Source organism: Embiotoca jacksoni, unplaced genomic scaffold (assembly GCF_022577435.1).
Source record: "Embiotoca jacksoni isolate LCO1_2020_lvr unplaced genomic scaffold, fEmbJac1.0.p SCAF_29, whole genome shotgun sequence".
In the NCBI taxonomy this organism is placed as follows: Eukaryota; Metazoa; Chordata; class Actinopteri; family Embiotocidae; genus Embiotoca; species Embiotoca jacksoni.
Genome location: NW_027185380.1, coordinates 5461050 through 5481999, shown reverse-complemented (window position 1 = coordinate 5481999; position 20950 = coordinate 5461050). Strand labels below are relative to the sequence as shown.

Genomic DNA, 20950 nt, shown 5'->3' with positions numbered 1-20950 from the left:
TGACTCTTAGGTCTGAGGTGGCTGATAGGAAGAGGATGATGTTAAATTAGACACAAACTCAGAATATATTTCATCAGTGACACTTGTATTGTTGTTGAAAATATCTAATGTGAATAGGGTTCATAACAATAACTGATGTGGAGTAAGAATATGGAAGTATAGATCAATCAAATCCAAGACTGCTTCGATGTTTTGTGTGTGTGTGTGTGTGTGTGTGTGTGCGTGCGCGTGTGTGTCTGTGTTTGTGTTTGTGTCTGTGTGTATGTGTGTGTCTGTGTGTGTGTCTGTCTATGTGTGTGGTTGTGTCTCTCTGTGTGTGTCTGCGTGTGTGTGCGCGTGTGCGGTTGTGTCTGTGTGTGTGTGTGTGTGTGCGTGCGCGTGTGTGTCTGTGTTTGTGTTTGTGTCTGTGTGTGTGTGTGTCTGTGTGTGTGTCTGTCTATGTGTGTGGTTGTGTCTCTCTGTGTGTGTCTGCGTGTGTGTGCGTGTGTGTGTGTCTGTCTATGTGTGTGGTTGTGTCTGTGTGTGTGTGTGGTTGTGTCTGTGTGTATGTGTCTGTCTATGTGTGTGTGTGTGTCTGTGTGTGTGTGCGCGTGTGTGTGCCTGTCTATGTGTGTGGTTGTGTCTGTCTGTGTGTGTGTGTGTGGTTGTGTCTGTGTGTATGTGTGTGTCTGTGTGTGTGTCTGTCTATGTGTGTGGTTGTGTCTCTCTGTGTGTGTGTGTGTGTGTGTGTGTGTGTGTGTCTGTCTATGTGTGTGGTTGTGTGTGTGAGTGTGTGTGTGTGGTTGTGTCTGTCTATGTGTGTGGTTGTGTGTGTGTGTGTGGTTGTGTCTGTGTGTATGTGTGTGTCTGTGTGTGTGTCTGTCTATGTGTGTGGTTGTGTCTCTCTCTCTGTGTGTGTGTGTGTGTGTGTGTGTGTGTGTGTCTGTCTATGTGTGTGGTTGTGTGTGTGTGTGTGTGTAGGGTTGTGTCTGTCTATGTGTGTGGTTGTGTGTGTGTGTGTGTGTGTGTGTGTGTGTGTGTGTAGGGGGGGGGGGGGGGGGGTTGCAGACTGAGGTCACTGAGTGGGAGTCAGTCAGACAGACGGGGCTGTTGGTGGGCTGAGGTATCAGGACTACAGGACTCGTACCGAGTGGAGCACCAGGGTGTACCAGGTTCTGTCCCGGCCGTGTTCCCAGCACCGCCCTCCATGACCCTCTTCACACACACCAGGAACGGTGGAAACCCCCAGGATGTCAGGTTCCCTCGGAGTTCAGCCCCATTCCTGAATGACGGGGTTGGAGTCATGACACATGACAGGAACATTAGACCCTCACATGACCCAGATTAGCCCACATCTGTACTGAACCTCCGTCTGTACGGGAAGTAGAAGACCAACATGGACGTTTCAGGGACTCCAGCAGGACACAGAGCTTCACACATTAAACATGTGATTCAGTAGATGAGGCCTTCACTCAGACAGTCCACAGGGAGACAGTCCACAGGGAGACACACCACAGGGAGACAGTCCACAGGGAGACAGTCCACAGGGAGACACACCATAGGGAGACAGTCCACAGGGAGACACACCACAAGGAGACAGTCCACAGGGAGACACACCACCGGGAGACAGTCCACAGGGAGACACACCACAAGGAGACAGTCCACAGGGAGACACACCACAGGGAGACAATCCACAGGGAGACACACCAGGGAGACACACCACAGGGAGACAGTCCACAGGGAGACACACCAGGGAGACACACCATAGGGAGACAGGCCTTTTATGTTTAATATGAGTTTACATTATTTTATAATTCTGTTTTTATTTGATTTTACACAGCGTCCCAACGTTTTTGGAAACAGGGTTGTATCTTGATCAGGGGTATATTGTTTCAAAGCACATCAACCTTGGAATATTTAAAGTGTTTTAATAAATGATTTCTTGGTTGTTTCAAGTCTCCATGTCATTGGGTTCCAAACACTGTTAATAGCAGGTGGTGCTGACGGGTTGACCTGTTCTGAATACATGATATACTGACCCATTGAAACATCCTTCATCTGAAACTCTTTTTATGTCCTTCTTTAAACTGCTGTGTTTGGTCGGCCTCTGAGACTACAGAGCATCTGCTGGAATACTCTCACACACATGTTAAAAACTCTGATGATCATAAAGACTTCCTCATGGAGACTCAACAATTCAATTCAATTCAACTTTATTTGTATAGCGCCAAATCACAACACAGGTTATTTCCTGGCACTTAACACATTAAAGTCCTTACAGCAAGACTTTACAATATTATACAGAGAAACACAACAATTCAACAATTCCCACATAAGCTAGGAGGGAAAAAACTCCTCTTTAAGGGAGAAAAACCTCCAACAGAGGGAAGGAAAAACTCCCTCTTAACAGGAAGAAACCTCCGACAGAACCAGGCTCAGAGGTGGGCGGCCATCTGTCTTGACCGGTTGGGGTGAGAGGAGAGCATAGAGAGAAAAGGACAGCATAGAGATAGAAGAGAAGAACTGTTGGTGGCGACGACAAGCGCAGGGCAGAGACATGCAGCTCCATGGCAGGACATCTGCAAAAGAAAGAAGAGAAACTACGCAAGCGAGGGAACTGAATGGAGACAACAGACAATAAGAAAAAGCTATGGGAGAGAAAAAGATGGTGAGGTATGAGTCAGTTAAAGAGTAGGAGGAAAGAAAAGAAGCTCAGCATGTAACAAGGTCCCCCAGCAGCCTCGGCCTGTAACAGCATAACTTAGGGTTGGTTCAGGTCCACCTTGCTAAATCCCGTCAGTACTCTTGCTGCAGCATTTTGGATCAGCTGCAAGGTTTTTAATGAGTAATTTGGACATCCTAACAACAAGGAATTACAATAATCTAGCCTAGAAGTAACAAACGCATGAATGAGTTTTTCTGCGTCACGCTGAGGAAGGATTTTCATGATTTGATTAATATTACGTAGATGAAAGAAGGCAGTTCTGGAGATTTGCTTTATATGGTGGCTAAAGGACAGATCCTCATCAAATATGACTCCAAGGTTCCTCACAGTTTTTCTGGAGGCCAAGACAACGTCATCTAGAGTAACTAAGTGATTACAGAAAGAGTTTCTGAGGTGTTTAGGACCAAGTACAATAACTTCCGTTTTGTCTGAATTTAGAAGCAGGAAGTTTTTGGTCATCCAGGCCTTTATGTCTTTTAGACAGGGTTCAAGTTTTACAAACTGATTAGTTTCATCTGGTTTTATAGAAAGATATAGCTGAGTGTCATCTGCATAACAATGGAAGTTTATGCAGGGCTTCCTGATGACATCTCCTAATGGAAGCATGTACAAAGTAAAAAGTATTGGGCCTAACACTGAGCCTTGTGTAACTCCATAATTAACTCTTGTTTGTCTGGAAGACTCATTGTTGACATGGACAAACTGGAATCTATCTGATAAGTAGGATTTGAACCAGTCTAATGCAGTTCCTTTAATCCTTGTAACGTCTTCTAATCTCTGCAATAAGATCAAATAATCAATCGTATCAAAAGCAGCACTGAGGTCCAGAAGAACAAGTACAGAGATGAGTCCATTATCTGAGACTAATAAAAGGTCGTTAGTAACTTTCAGAGCCGTTTCTGTGCTATGATGAACTCTAAAGCCTGACTGAAAATCCTCAAACAGATCATTCCTTTGTAAATGATCAAAAAGTTGATTTGCAACAACTTTTTCAAGGATTTTAGAAATAAACGTCAGGTTGTAAATTGGTCTGTAATTTCCTAAAATAGCTGATCAAGAGTCGGCTTTTTAAGTAAAGGTTTAATTACAGCCACTTTAAAAGCCTGCGGTACATAGCTGGTTACAATAGACAGGTTGATCTGATCTAATATGCCTAGCAGAGCGTAATTCTGAGTTGTACCATGGAGACAACTTCCTCTGATTCATTACACTCTTCTTCAGATGGGCGACATCATCCAGAGTTGTGCAGAGATACTGCAGTGTTTTCTACCAGATGATCCACTTGTGTGGGACTAAGATCAACGTAGATGCCTTCCACTGCTTTAACATGGCATCGAAGAGGATAAACATGTAACTGCTTCCTTAAACTTGGCCACGGCATTATCTGACAGACATCTACTGTAGTGGGATTTATTCCCACATGCTGTGTAGTCCATTATTGTAACTTCAAATGTTAATAAGAAGTGGTCCGACACAACAGGGTTTTGAGGAAATACAATTACATTTTCACTTTCCATCCCATACGACATAACCAGATTGAGGGTGTGGTTACCACGGTGAGTGGGTTTATTTACATTCTGAGAAAAGCCTATAGAATCTAATAATGAGCTAAAAGTAGAACTGAGGCTGTCGTTGTCCACGTCAACATGAATGTTAAAGTCTCCCACTATCGTCACTTTATCTGAACTCAGCACTAAATCTGATAAAAAGTCAGAGAATTCAGTTAGAAACTCTGAATATGTTATGTGGTGGGTGTTTTTCCAGGACCCAAATGCAAGCTCACAGACTCAAGGTTTTCAAGTTCCAAAAAATACAGTCTTTATTGTCCAAAAAACAAACAAAAAACTACAAACCAAAAGGTGGCACCGAGCGTGTCCACTTTACGTCCAGTTGGGAGGGCAACTCAACCGACAGCTCCAGGGGGACACGGGTAACAGGGCAGCCGGCAGACCAGCGGAAGGGACGGCGTCAACAATCTTCCAAGCCGGGAGGGCAACTCCACCGACTGATGATTTTGACGGGGATATCCACAGGAGACACAGAGGCCGGAGGAACGGGAACAGGTACAGGACTGACGGAGAGCTGACGGGGAGCAGACGGAAGACGGACGGAGAGCAGACAGAGGACGGACGGGTGGCTAAACAAAAATGCACCGACAACCAGAGTTGTGCAGGGGAAGGTTACATGTAGTCTGGGGAGGTGATCAGGGAGATGCAGCACACCTGCAGGTGGTGATCAGGGGTGAGTGGCTGCATCTGCTGGGACTGGTGAGGGGCGTGGCCACGGGAGGTGAGTGGCGTGGCCACAGACAAAGACAGGGGACACAGGAGGAGAGGTGATCGGGGGCAAAACGGAGGACAAAACTGAACTCCTGACAGTACCCCCCCCCCCCCTCAAAGGGAGTCTCTCGGTGACCAAAACTGGACCGGGTGGGAGGAGGGGGGACCGGAGGAGGGACGGAGGACCACACTAACACAAGACAGGAAACCTAGGTGGACGGAAGAAGGCCACGGGGCAGGGAGGCCTGGGGTGACCGCTCCGGAGGACGGCCACGGGGCAGGGCGGACTGGGGTGACCGCTCCGGAGGACGGCCACGGGGCAGGACAGGTTCGGGGGATCTCTCCGGAGGACGGCCACGGGGCAGGGTGGACTGGGGTGACCGCTCCGGAGGACGGCCACGGGGCAGGGCGGGTTCGGGGGATCTCTCCGGAGGACGGCCACGGGGCAGGGCGGGTTCGGGGGATCTCTCCGGAGGACGGCCACGGGGCAGGGCGGGTTCGGGGGACCTCTCCGGAGGACGGCCACGGGGCAGGGCGGGTTCGGGGGACCTCTCCGGAGGACGGCCACGGGGCAGGGCGGGTTCGGGGGACCTCTCCAGAGGACGCAGGCGGGGCGCCGACCTCGCCGGAGGCCGGAGACGGGGGCGGCGACTGCGCCGGAGGACGGAGACGGGGGCGTGGCGACAACCGCGCAGGAGGATGGAGCCGGAGGCGGGGCGTCGACCGCGCCGGAGGCAGCAGGGGCCGGTGGCGTGGCGACGACCGCACACGAGGATGGAGGAGGGGGCGGGGCGTCGACCACCCTGGAGGACGGAGCCGGAGGCGTGGCGACGACCGCGCCGGAGGACGGGGCCGGAGGTGTGACGTCGAACACGCCGGAGGCAGCAGGGGCCGGTGGCGTGGCGACGACCGCACAGGAGGACGGAGGAGGGGGCGGGGCGTCGACCACCCTGGAGGACGGAGCCGGAGGCGTGGCGACGACCGCGCCGGAGGATGGAGCCGGAGGCGGGGCGTCGACCGCGCCGGAGGCAGCAGGGGCCGGTGGCATGGCGACGACCGCACAGGAGGATGGAGCAGGAGGCGGTGCGTCGACCCATTCGAAGGCAGCAGGAGCTGGAGGCAGGACGTCGATGACCCGTCCAGCGACGGGGAACGAAGGAGCAGCATTACTGCCGCATAGGCCATGCTGCAGATACTTGAGGGCCAACGCCCGGGCCCGGATGGCGTCCGGATCTCTCGCCGGTGCTGCGGGGGTAGAGAGTTCGTAGGGGGGACCGACGGGGCTGTGGGCTCGCCCGTAGCGACCGCCGGGGCTGTGAGCTCGCCTGTAGCGACCGCCGGGGCTGTGGGCCCGCCCGTAGCGACCGACGGGGCTGTGGGCCCGCTCGTAGCGACGGACTGGACTGACGGCTACACGTCCAGAGATTAAGGGCGCAGCAGGACCGGATGGCCGGTGACCCCGGCGTTGCCACCTCCTTCTGGGGGGGTCCCAGAAGGCCAGGCGGGTTCCCTCGAACCCAGTCCGGGGTTCAGCGGAAACCGTGTCATTCAGGCGGGCCTGATTGGAAAAATATTGAAATAAAGTCATGTATTTAGGATTCGAGTCTGTGGCTGCTGGGTCCTTCCTTGGTCGGTGCATTCTGTTATGTGGTGGGTGTTTTTCCAGGACCCAAATGCAAGCTCACAGACTCAAGGTTTTCAAGTTCCAAAAATACAGTCTTTATTGTCCAAAAAACAAACAAAAAACTACAAACCAAAAGGTGGCACCAAGCGTGTCCACTTTACGTCCAGTCGGGAGGGCAACTCAACCAACAGCTCCAGGGGGACACGGGTAACAGGGCAGCCGGCAGACCAGCGGAAGGGACGGCGTCAACAATCTTCCAAGCCGGGAGGGCAACTCCACCGACTGATGATTTTGACGGGGATATCCGCAGGAGACACAGAGGCTGGAGGAACGGGAACAGGTACAGGACTGACGGAGAGCTGACGGGGAGCAGACGGAAGACGGACGGAGAGCAGACAGAGGACGGACGGGTGGCTAAACAAAAATGCACCGACAACCAGAGTTGTGCAGGGGCAGGTTACATATAGTCTGGGGAGGTGATCAGGGAGATGCAGCACACCTGCAGGTGGTGATCAGGGGTGAGTGGCTGCATCTGCTGGGACTGGTGAGGGGCGTGGCCACGGGAGGTGAGTGGCGTGGCCACAGGCAAAGACAGGGGACACAGGAGGAGAGGTGATCGGGGGCAAAACGGAGGACAAAACTGAACTCCTGACAGAATAAGGACCAGGTGGGCGATGAACAACAACAAATAGAATCGGTTTCTGTGCTTTCCAGTTTGGGTGCGAGAGACAAAGAATCAGACTCTCAAATGAATTATAACTAAGTTTTGGCTTTGGATTAATTGATAAACTTGAGTGGAAGATTGCTGCCACTCCTCCTCCTCGGCCTGAATCTCTAGGAATATGATAATTAATATGACTGGGAGGAGTTGCTTCATTAATACTAACATATTCTTCCTGTTGCAGCCAGGTCTCTGTGAGACAGAGTAAATCAATCTGATGATCAGTTATCAAGTCATTTACTAGCAGAGATTTAGACCAGAGAGATCTGATATTTAATAGTTCGCTTTTAATTGTCCGATTTTTTTGATCCATTAATTTGGTAGGATCAATTTTTATTCCATTTTTATTGATACATCTTTTCTTGAGTTTTTTAAATATAGGTGGTCTGGGTACAGACACAACCTCTATAGGATGTTGAAGGTTTTGAGTGAGTGACAGCTCTAAAGAAGCTGCAGAGGAGCGTGTAAGACTGCAACTCTGCATCCTGACCTCAACCCTGGATGTCAGGTTTTAGGGCTGTTAAGAGACATGGCCATATTTCTAGAAAGAAGAGCTGCACCATCCAAAGTAGGATGGATGCCATCTCTCCGGATCAGACCAGGTTTTCCCCAGAAAGTATTCCAATTGTCAAACACAAAAGCCGTCAAGGTGCTGTTTCAAGCAGAGTTCAGTCACGCAGCTGAAAATAGATGCAGCTTTATTGAATTATGATATTAAGTAGAGAGATGACGCAAGAAACATACACACTCCCACACACACACACACACACACACACACACACACACACACACACACAGGATGCTGTGTAATTATCTGGCAGCATGTCTGTCTCTCTCACCATCTTCTCCATTCCACTCTGATTCAGAATGAAACTTTAATTAGTTCCACTGTTTTTGTTCTGAAGCGCTTCATGATGGTTATGAGATGACCTTTGACCTGGATCCGCTTCTCCAGTTCCTTTCAATCCATATGGTGTATAAAGAATTTATATAATGTGTGGGTTCATCGCTGCATCCACAAATGCAAAACTCTCCAAAGAAGAAACCAGATAGAAACATGATCCAGAAACACCACCACCTTCTCTGGACCGAGATCATTGAAGTTGGACTGAGGTGAAGTGGAACACTGTCCTGAGCTCTGATGAATCACAATCTGAGATTCTTTTTGGAAATCATGGATGCTACATCCTCCGGGTTAAAGAGGAGAGGGACCATCCAGCTTGTTATCAGCGCTCAGTTCAAAAGCCAGCATCTATGATGGTACAGGGATGCATTAGTGCACATGGCATGGGTAGCTTGAACATCTGGAAGGAAGCATTAATGCTGAATGATATTCAGGTTTTAGAGCAACATATGCTGCCATCCAGACAACGTCTCTTTCAGGGAAGGTCTTGTTTATTTCAGCAGAACAACGTCCAACCACATTCTGAACGTATTCCATCAGCATGGCTGCGTAGTAGAAGAGTCCGCTGATAAACTGGCCTCCTGCAGTCCAGACCTGTCAATCATTGAAAACATCTGGAGCATCAGGACATGAAAAATACAGCAAAGGAGACCCTGAACTGTTGAACAGCTCAAATCCTTTATCAGGCAAGAATGGGACAACATTTCACTTTCAAAACTCCAGAAACTGGTCTGCTCAGTTCCCAAACGTTTACAGAGTGTTGTTAAAAGAAGAGGTGATGCAACATAGTGATTAACACACACAAAGTCCCACCTTTTCTGGAAATAGGATTGTATTAATACCTCAATTCTTTTCACCATTTCTCCTTTGCAATAGTGTTCAGGGGCCTCTGCTGTGTTTGAAGAGGAACTGTTAAACTATAGCACAGATTCAGGTTGGGATTATGTCTCTGATTTGGCAGTATTAGGAGTTTGTAGCTGGTTAAGTTTTTCAGTTTCCAGCTTGTGAAGATCTCTGCCCTCGATCATGATGGTTTTGTTCAGAATCTACTAAAAAAACAAATGTTTAAGGTCTGATTTTGTTATGCTTCTTTCAGAACATACAGTTTTCCAGTCTTCTCTGGGTCAGTATTCTTGTCAAGTTAACAGTCTACCAGTTCACCAGCTCAGCATTCAGCCCAGCTGGAACGTAGCTTTTCCTGAGTCCCCCCCCCGAATAACAAAAGAAGTGTCCTGCTTCTGATTTTCAGCCTGTGGGAGTGTTTCCACAAATGTACAGGCCAGCATGTTTGTTCCTTAATGAAAAAAGTAAAACTGCAATGAATGGTCCAATAAAAAGAACGAGGTATTCTCGGCCTAATCTGAGTGCTGCTCTCTAATTAATCTCTGAATCAATTTTATTACAGCCAACAGTTTTATGATGCAGTCCGCTGGTATGTGCAATGAAAGCACAGCAAAACAGCTCTTGTCTTACTCGGTGTTTGAAAATGGTTGGAGATTTAGTTGCAGGACAATTCACACCATCAATGCCAGATACAAATGATCTCAGAAATTTGGTGAAAATAATAAAATCCTTCTGGACCACAGATGCCTGCAGGTTGCGCCATGAGTCAGCACTGGCTGTAATGAAATAAACAACGCTGTCCAACTGAGATAATTTATTCAAGAAACTGGAAAAGAAAAGCATCCAATAATCCTTCATTTAAATTTCAGCTCAAGGCCAGTCTGATGAAAGAGTTCAAAGAAGCATGATGAGGATGTTGCAGATATTAGAAACAGAGAGCATGTTTAAAACATGCTGACACACTGGAGAGACAGCGTCTTACACACAATAACTTTCACACATCTTCTACGTTTATTCATTAGTATATGGAGATATGTTAAAGGATGCTGATGATGAGTGCAGCTAAACTACTTTACTCCACTTTTTTCACGAGATAAATGTTGGTGAACAGTTTGTAATTAAGTTAAATTACATTTGAAAGCTGAAGTCTCTATGAAATGATCTCATCTGGCTTGTTCTCATCGGGAATGTTTGTTAACCTACATACAAAAGAGGTGTTGGATGAAAACAGGATCAAAGTAAAGCAACTAAAACTTCAGTCAGGAGGTGAAGGTGGGAAAAAGAAGAACACCATCATCATCATCTGCTGAGAATACCCTCTACGGCCAGGTCAAAGAATGAAAAGGTGATTTCAACAAAACAACCGACCAGTATTGGATGGTGGTGATCTTCGGGCCCTCAGGCAGCACTGCATTAAAAACACATTATTCTGGAGTGGAAATCACTGCATGAACTCAGGAACACTTCTGAAAACCATCGTCTGTGAACACAGTTCATCGCTGCATCCACAAATGCAGGTTAAAACTCTACCAGCAGACACCTCTGTGGGGGTTGTAAGGTTTTCAGGCAACACACACACACACACACACACACACACACACACACACACACACACACACACACACACAGACAGATAAGTCCTGACTGAGTTTCTTTCCCAATACACTCTTGCACTCTGCGGGCCCCTGAAGTTTGGCTCGCCTCCTCTTGAGGTGGATCAGGGAAACAAAAGCAGTGGCATCGTAAGAACAGTCTGGAAAACTTTCAGGTTCGCTGGAACTGAGAAAACCGATCAACTCGTTTACTTACGGTGGACACAATATGAGGACCTGCATGTCCTGCCGCTCCCGGTATGATTAGTGAATGATGATGTTTCTTCAGAGGTCCCCGGGGCTCATCTCCATCAAACTTTGGAGGGTAACTGGTGTGTTTGTGCTCCAAAGGAAGAAGGTGCTGTTTTATGTTGTGAATGTTCAGCACAGAGGTTAACGGTGGAGAAAACGACAGACCCAGTGAGTCCAGAATTTCTTGTAGGGTTGGGAGTAGCTTGGCATCTGAGTGGGTTACAATGTTACACTTCAGAGAAGAAAATATAATGTGCAAAAACTGGCAAAAATATGAGATGTAACAGATTTTTTTTATTCTGCTGTAAAACATATTTTTAAACTGATAATTAAAATGAATTCTAACTGAACAAGAGTTATCTAATTCATTTTGTTCACATTACCAAGAAAAGGTCAAAACCAGATGTACTTTTGACCTGGTTCACTTCTTTTACTGTATCTCATATAATTTGATCCTCCAGTGGTCCAATTAGAGAGAAACAGGAAACAAGTTGCTTCCAAGTAGTCCTTCAATGTTAATGTAATCAGCCAGTTATTCAACATCACATGGGTTCTTCAAGGAGAGTGTGTGTGTGTGTATATGTGTGTGTGTGTGTGTGTGTGTGTGTGTGTGTGTGTGTGTGTGTGTGTGTGTAAACAGTGGGGTAAGCAGGATCACATGGTTTGTTGAAACAAATGAAGGCTAACTTTAGCCATCCGTCAGGAGCTACAGTTGGTTTCTATTTTTTATTCCAGAAAATATATTTTGTATATATGAGCAGCAGATATATATATATATCTGTCTACATACATATACATACATATACATACACACACACGTAGTGGTGTGAAAAAGTGTTTGCCCCCTTCCTGATTTCCAATTTTTTTGCATGTCTCTCACACTTAAAAAAAAAAATCCAAACCCACATGGTCCTGTGTGAAAAAGTGTTTGCCCCCTCCTGTTAAAACATAACTTAACTGTGGTTTATCACACCTGAGTTCAATTTCTCGAGCCACACCCAGGCCTGATTACTGCCACACCTGTTATCAATCAAGAAATCACTTAAATAGGACCTGCCTGACAAAGTGAAGTAGACCAAAAGATCCTCAAAAGCTAGACATCATGCCAAGATCCAAAGAAATTCAGGAACAAATGAGAAAGTAATTGAGATCTATCAATCTGGAAAAGCCATTTCTAAAGCTTTGGGACTCCAGTGAACCACAGTGAGAGCCATTATCCACAAATGGAGAAAACATGGAACAGTGGTGAACCTTCCCAGGAGTGGCCTGCCGACCAAAATTACCCCAAGAGCACAGCGACGACTCATCCGAGAGGTCACAAAAGACCCCACAACAACATCCAAAGAACTGCAGGCCTCACTTGCCTCAGTTAAGGTCAGTGTTCATGACTCCACCATAAGAAAGAGACTGGGCAAAAATGGCCTGCATGGCAGAGTTCCAGGACGAAAACCACTGCTGAGCAAAAAGAACATTAAGGCTCGTCTCATTTTTGCCAGAAAACATCTTGATGATCCCCAAGACTTTTGGGAAAATACTCTGTACTGATGAGACCAAAGTTGAACTTTTTGGAAGGTGTGTGTCCCATTACATCTGGCGTAAAAGTCACACTGCATTTCAGAAAAAGAACATCATACCAACAGTCAAATATGGTGGTGGTAGTGTGATGGTCTGGGGCTGTTTTGCTGCTTCAGGACCTGGAAGACTTGCTGTGATAAATGGAACCATAAATTCTACTGTCTACCAAAAAATCCTGAAGGAGAATGTCCGGCCATCTGTTCGTGACCTCAAGCTGAAGCCAACTTGGGTTCTGCAGCAGGACAATGATCCAAAACACACCAGCAAGTCCACCTCTGAATGGCTGAAGAAAAACAAAATGAAGACTTTGGAGTGGCCTAGTCAAAGTCCTGACCTGAATCCTATTGAGATGCTGCGGCATGACCTTAAAAAGGCGGTTGGTGCTGGAAAACCCTCCAATGTGGCTGAATTACAACAACTCTGCAAAGATGAGTGGGCCAAAATTCCTCCACAGCGCTGTAAAAGACTCATTGCAAGTTATCGCAAATGCTTGATTGCAGTTGTTGCTGCTAAGGGTGGCCCAACCAGTTATTAGGTTTAGGGAGCAAACACTTTTTCACGCAGGGCCATGTGGGTTTGGATTGTTTTTCTCCCTTAATAATAAAAACCTTCATTTAAAAACTGCATTTTGTGTTTACTTGTGTTATCTTTGACTAATATTTAAATTTGTTTGATGGTCTGAAAGATTTAAGTGTGACAAACATGCAAAAAAACAAGAAAACAGGAAGGGGGCAAACACTTTTTCACACATACAGTATATACATACTGTGCATCCGGAAAGTATTCACAGCGCTTCAACTTTTTCCATATTTTATTATGTTACAGCTTTATTCCAAAATGGATTAAATTCATTTTTTCCCTCAAAATTCTACACACAATACCCCATAAGGACAAAGTGAAAAAAGTTTGTTTAAAATTTTTGCAAATCTATTAAAAATAAAGACCAAAATATAACATGTATATAAGTATTCACAGCCTTTGCTCAATACTTTGTTGAAGCACCTTTGGCAGCAATTACAGCCTCAAGTCTTTTTGAGTATGATGCTACAAGCTTGGCACCTATTTTGGGCAGTTTCTCCCATCCTTCTTTGCAGGACCTCTCAAGCTCCATCAGATTGGATGGGGAGCGTTGGTGCACAGCCATTTTCAGATCTCTCCAGAGATGTTCAATCAGGTTCAAGTCTCTGGCTGGGCCACTCAAGGACATTCACAGAGTTGTCCCGAAGCCACTCCTTTGTTGTCTTGGCTGTGTGCTTCGGGTCGTTGTCCTGTTGGAAGATGAACCAGAGCGCTCTGGAGCAGGTTTTCATCAAGGATGTCTCTGTACATTGCTGCATTCATCTTTCCCTCCATCCTGACTAGTCTCCCAGTTCCTGCTACTGACAAACATCCCCACAGCATGATGCTGCCACCACCATGCTTCACTGTAGGGATGGTGTTGGCCAGGTGATGAGCGGTGCCTGGTTTCCTCCAGACATGACGCTTGGCATTCAGGCCCAAGAGTTCAATCTTTGTTTCATCAGACCAGAGACATTTGTTTCTCATGGTCTGAGAGTCCTTCAGGTGCCTTTTGGTAAACTCCAGGCGGGCTGTCATGTGCCTTTTACTGAGGAGTGGCTTCCGTCTGGCCACTCTACCATACAGGCCTGCTTGGTGGAGTGCTGCAAAGATGGTTGTCCTTCTGGAAGGTTCTCCTCTCTTCACAGAGCAACGCTGGAGCTCTGTCAGAGTAACCATCAGGTTCTTGGTCACCTCCCTGACTAAGGCCCTTCTCCACCGATCGCTTAGTTTGGCCGGGGGGCCAACTCTAGAAAGAGTCCTGGTGGTTCCAAACTTCTTCCATTTACGGATGATGGAGGCCACTGTGCTCATTGGGGCCTTCAATGCGGCAGAAATGTTTCTGTACTCTCCCCCAGATCTGTGCCTCAATACAATCCTGTCTCAGAAGTCAACACAAAATTCCTTGGACTTCATGGCTTGGTTTGTGCTCTGACATGCAGTGTCAACTGTGGGACCTTATATAGAAAGGTGTGTGCCTTTCCAAATCAACTGAATTTACCACAGGTGGACTCCAATCAAGTTGTAGAAACATCTCAAGGATGATCAGTGGAAACAGGATGCACCTGAGCTCAATTTTGAGTGTCATGGCAAAGGCTGTGAAAAAAACACGTGATTTTTTTTTTTCATTTTTTATTTGTAATAGATTTGCGAAAATTTAAAACAACATTTTTTTCACTTTGTCATTATGGGGTATTGTGTGTAGAATTTTGAGGAAAAAATTAATTTAATCCATTTTGAAATAAGGCAGTAACATAACAAAATGTGGAAAAAGTGAAGTGCTGTGAATACTTTCTGGATGCACTGTATATAAAGTTGGGAAGCTGTGTAAAATGTAGGCTCAATAAAACAGATTGATGAGACATGATCTGTAAATCATGTCAACTCATTTAATTAAGAATAGACCAAATACAACATATCAAATGTTGATTTAGAATTTGATGGCAGCAACACGTCTCTAAAAAGTTGGGACAGGATCATGTTTACCACTGTGTTGCATCACCTCTTCTTTTAACAACACTCTGTAAAAGTTTGGGAACTGAGGAGACCAGTTTCTGGAGTTTTGAAAGTGAAATGTTGTCCCATTCTTGCCTGATATAGGATAGGTGGCGGTGTTTCTGGATCATGTTTATATCTGGTTTCTTCTTTGTAGAGTTTTAACCTGCATTCGTGGATGCAGCAATGAACTGTGTTAACAGACGATGGTTTTCAGAAGTGTTCCTGAGCCCATGCAGTGATTTCCACTCCAGAATAGTGTCTGTTTTTAATGCAGTGCTGCGTGAGGGCCCAAAGATCACCACCATCCAATATTGGTTTTCAGCCTTGTCCCTTGTGTTTTAGAGATTTCTCCAGATTCTCTGAATCTTTTAATGATATTATGAACCATAGATGATGAAATCCACTTATTCTTTGTAGTTTTATTCTTAGAAAGTTGCACTATTTTCCCTCACAGTCTTTCACAGAGTGGTGAACTTGCCTTCGCCCAAAGTGAGCTGGGATAGGCTCCAGCCTGCCCGTGACCCTGTTCAGGATAAAGTAGGTATAGATAATGGATGGATGGATGTTGACCTTGGTCTAATTGCAATTAAATAAAATCATTGCATTTTATTTTTATTTACATTTTATGCAGCATTCCAACTTTTGGGGAAACGGGATTATACAATTGAAACTATTATCAACTATAATTGAAAGAGTTCAGTAAAGAGCTTTGGGATAAGGCACGTTATCTTTGGCTCGTGAATCGACTGACTTCTTTTACTTTGTGAAGATTTCAGTGAAACATCAGGAGACTCTGCAACGTTGAGTGGACCGTCAGGAGCTACAGTTGGTTTCTATTGTTTTATATCTGTAGCTAAACAAATATGAGCAGCAGATGGGATGTTGCTTGTCTGTGTTAAGTCCAGAAACAGTGCCTGAGATCGTTAACAGTGCTTTCTTTCATATGACATTGCATATTATCTACAACTGGGAGGACTATTGTTTTGTCGGCACTGTACCTGCATTATAACCCTGAAGGTTCCTGTTCCTTTAGCATGTTTCACCTCAAGATTTTACCTGACATAAGCTTCAAAAGAAGGATTTCATCACTCGTCTTAGAGCTGAGTTTCAGAGTAAAAGTCAAAAGTGTTCAAACTGAATGAAGCTCTAAGCACACATTTCACTCCTGCATGTTAAAACTCACATGATACTGGTGAGTAAACAATAAACCATTAATCATTAGTTAGTGTAAATCATGTCACCTTCTCCATACTGTCCATATGAAATCAGGACCTTCCTGGTGTCAGAGCCGGTTAACTCACCATCACCACCAACACTGAGGCATGTCTGTGCTCGGCCTGTTAATGGCAGCCTGAAGCGTTGGCCCTAACAGGCAGGCTGGCGTCAAGCTTGGCAGAGAGAAACTGAGGGAGAAGTTGGCATGAACAGAGAGGATCTGAACCACTGCCCGTTTTTTCTGCTAAAATGGAGAACCAACAGCAGAGAAGGGCTCAGCTGTCCGAAGCATTAAAACTGCACAACACTGTTTTCTATGTTCTCTGTGTTTGTGTGTCTCTCCCTTTTACATCTAGCTCAATAAATGTTCCCTGGTTGTTAGCCTGCACAGAGACGCAGGACAACGCTGCAGCAGCTCCTTCCTGCTGGATGGCTGTGAATCTGAATACTAATGTACACAAAGCTCCAGGCAGGACGGACCACACTCACAGACTAAATATTAATATAATGATAATCTCACTGAACTCTGCAAGTTTGTTGTTGGCAGCACTGACATTCAAATTAATGTCTTCCATCACGTAGCAGCGGTTGTCTCCAGATCATTCACACCTTCAGTCTTCAGAATAGTTCTCATTGTTGAAGTGTTTCTTTTTTCAAGTTGAATAATTATATTTGTATTTGAAGGGTTCTCATCAGCTAACCATGAAAACATGCTGAAGTGAAGATGTCTGCTTTTACTTTGAAAATGTCCTTTAACCCGGGGAGACAGGAAGTGTTTACTACAGACAGATTATTATTGATAGTTCATTAATATGTGTCTGACTTCTTCAGTTACTGCAGTGCAATCAACTGTGTTCTTTAAATAGAAGTTGGTATTTCACCAAGACAATCCTGGGTGTGATGTTCATGGACAGAATCTCAAGGTGCATCTTCCTCCTCCTCTTCCTCCTCTTCCTCTTCTTCAGGGATGGTTATTGGGACAGTCTGCTTTATGCTCCCTAAAACAAATTAAATGTTAGAAAATCTACAAAAAGCATCTTATGTGGCAAAAAAACAATGTTGAGAGTTGCAGAAAGTGATATGCAGCTGTGAAACCTTCAGGCCTCACAACCTGTCTGATGTGTTCACCCTGGATCATTTATGTGTTAAATTTAAAGCCTGAATTATGAACACATCCACCGCCATCTTGGGAAGATATATACTGTATCAACCTTTGAACGGTTTTACTGTCAGAAACATCGGTCTGATGTTCAACTGTGTGCAGCGAGGTAACATCATGTCACGTATCTTAACACGTATATTACATTTGTGTCATTAGCAGACCATCTGATTTCAAATATATATATGCACATATATACTGATATATAAACTACATATATACTGATATATATACAATATATACACTGAGATATATAATATATATACTGAAATATACATGCGATATATACACTGACATATATACTATATATATATATTGATATATATATACGATATATGCACTGACATATATATATATATATATATATCAATATATATGTATCAATATATATATATATATATATATATATATATATACTGAGATATATACTATATATACACTGACATACAGTATTTACTATATATACACTGACACATATATGATATTATATGATAATAAGTAAGTTACATGCAGAATGTAAACTGATGAGTTAATTTTTTTTTGATTTGGATAAAATAAAATTTTAAAAAAAACAAGGTGAATGACTAACACATCTTATTAATTTAGACATATATACGATATACACTGACATGTATACTATATATATGTATATGTATACACATACAATATATATACTGACATATATACTAACATATCTATATATATAGATATATATGTATATATATACATATATACATATATACTATATATACACTGACATATATCCTACATATACACTGACATATATATTCTATATACACTGACATATATACTACATATATATACTGACATATATATTACATATACACTGGCATGTATACTATATATACTGACATACATACGATATATATGCTGACATATATACTATATATATATACTGACATATATAATTTATATCTACTAACATTATACAAAATATATTTTGTATAATGACATATATACCACATATACACGATACATACACTGAGCAGCAGTCACAGATGGAGCTCCATCCAGAACGGCTGTTTGTTTCCAACACTGAGATATGTAAATATTTGTGTGTGAGAGTCTGTGTGAACAACACTCAGATCAGAACCAGAACCAGAACCGGGTCATTTTTCACAACATCAGCTCCACTTTCTGATGACTAACCTTCTAAATGACCTGAATGTGTCAAACTCTGTTTCAGATGGAAAAAAAGAGATTTAATTTGTTTGTCCCACAAACATGGTTCAGATATGACCATATTCTACACAATCTCCTCTACACAACTGCTGTATGTACTGAAAACAGAAGGTCATGAAATTAGCCTGAAAATAACCTGAAGTTCAAAGGGTTAAAAATATATATTTTTTTATTTTTACTCAAAACTGATTCTAAAACGTAGTAATTTAGTTCAGACAGCGTATTCATGTTACATGTGAAGGGCTTCAGTCACTTCATTCTGAAAATATGTATTTATTGTGTTTATTTCAAAGAGAATATTACTGGCTCTGAAACTTTTGGATGTTTCTGCATTTACCAGCCACAAACCTTCAACTTCACACATCTGCAGCTCAGATCAGTCCAATGCTGTCATCTAGCAGTCCATCATGTGATCTGGGGTCAGTGGTTTCATATGTCTTCATAATGTGCAGGAGGATGTGAGAAATTACAGCTGATCCAACAGCCGGTCGCTGAAATGATTCACAAATTAGATTTCAAGCTTTTAGTTGTTTTAGTCAAAGTTGATGAAGAATCAGGAACTGGACCCAGTAAAAACCAACCATCAACCATCAGTAACATCATCGTTCGTTTGTGAACATCATGAAGCCTCCAGTTTACATTCTGTCCGTTACCATCCTGCTAGTTTGGAGAAGTTTGGAGCAGGAAGTGACCATATTTGGATGAACTGGGGGAGGAGCCAGCGGTGGATCTGACTGATCTGATTGGAAACCTGACGATACTACGTCCCGCCCACCGACAGCTGTAACCACAAGCCTGTCAATCAAACAGACACGCCCCCAAAAACAGGTCTTTTTGAATCTTATTTTCAAATGAATGAGGGATTATTTTCAGATGGACCTCCAGAAAACTAATAAGGAGTGACTTTAGCTAACAACACCGAGATAACTGATGGACACATTTTATTCACTTTGGATTTGATGAGAGAAGTTGAATGGGAGTCTATGGAGCCGGAGGCTTTTTGGAGCCATCTTCTAGTGGCACTCGGTGGTATTGCAGCTTAAGGCACTTCTGCATCAATAATTTTTCAGACTTGGAAGCTACGAAAACTTTTATATCCAGTCTGTGGTAAAAATTTTGCATACCAAATAGGGTAAAGATTGCAGTGTTTATTATAGCAGCACTCTGCTGGTCTGTGTTAGACATTAGATTACATTAGAGATAAGATGATGTTGTTGACGTGCCTCTGTTATTGTAACACTATGATTGAGCAGACATTCATCACACAGTCGGACAGCCTGCACTGATACAGAGTCCTGGCAGGGATTATATTGAGATTAAATAATCTGGTGCAGCAGTCTAACGTCACTTTTGATAAATAACTGACCTGTGTGGAGTCAGATGACTTTATTGATCCCAAGAAGGGCAGTTATGTGCAGCTCATCCGGTCCATAAGCAAAATTTTAAAGTAGTTGGACCACATGTCAGAGGAGACAGATCAACATATCAGGTCGATCCAGGGAGGGAAGCAGCAGTATCTAAAGATGAGTTATAGTCTATACAAGTTACCAAGTTCAAACCCTGTTTCAGTCCTTTAGAATGACCTCCGTTGGCGTTTAGTCACCTGACAGCAGAAGGAAGGACTGAGCAGCAGTTTGTTCTACTCAGAGACACATTATACCTTCTACCTGAGGCAGGTGATTAAAGTTCAGCCACAATAAATACATACATGACAGACATTTAACACATGTTACAGATGTACTTTACTTTTCAGACCTTTAATACAAAAATATGACTGATGTCTGTAGATGTCTGACTCTGGTTCATAAAACTGGACTGTTTGTATGATCTGATGAGGTCGTAACATTTTCTAAATGCATTTAAATGACAGCTCAGGTAGGATATACATGTTAACATGTATGTTACAATAGAGAACATACAATGTACACGTGCACATAGATTCAACGTTTCTTTGTAGCGTCACATTTCTGAACAGCATTCCTCTAGTTTTATTTTGTAACAGCAATTGGTGTTTGTATCTTCAGCCGCACAGGAAGAAAGTCAGATGTGGTTTCTGCTTCTCTCCCTACGACAGTCGGAGCACGTGCAGATCTCGAACACAGGCCAAACATCCTGCTACGAAGGAAACTGAGGAGCAACAACGAGATGGCAACAAAAAAAGAAATGAGACAGCAACAAACAAAAAAACGAGACAGCAGACGAACATGGCAGAGACACTTCTGATGGGGCTCCAGTACCAATCTCACACAGTACATATCCTACAACTCATCTGGGTGTGTGTGTGTGTGTGTGTGTGTGTGTGTGTGTGTGTGCGTGTGCGTGT

General features: G+C 44.0%; 1 pseudogene; it reads right to left on the bottom strand.

The window, feature by feature from the left end:
* The window catches only part of LOC138205515 (uncharacterized), a 79607-nt pseudogene that overhangs the window by 16106 nt on the left and 42551 nt on the right, over positions 1–20950 (bottom strand).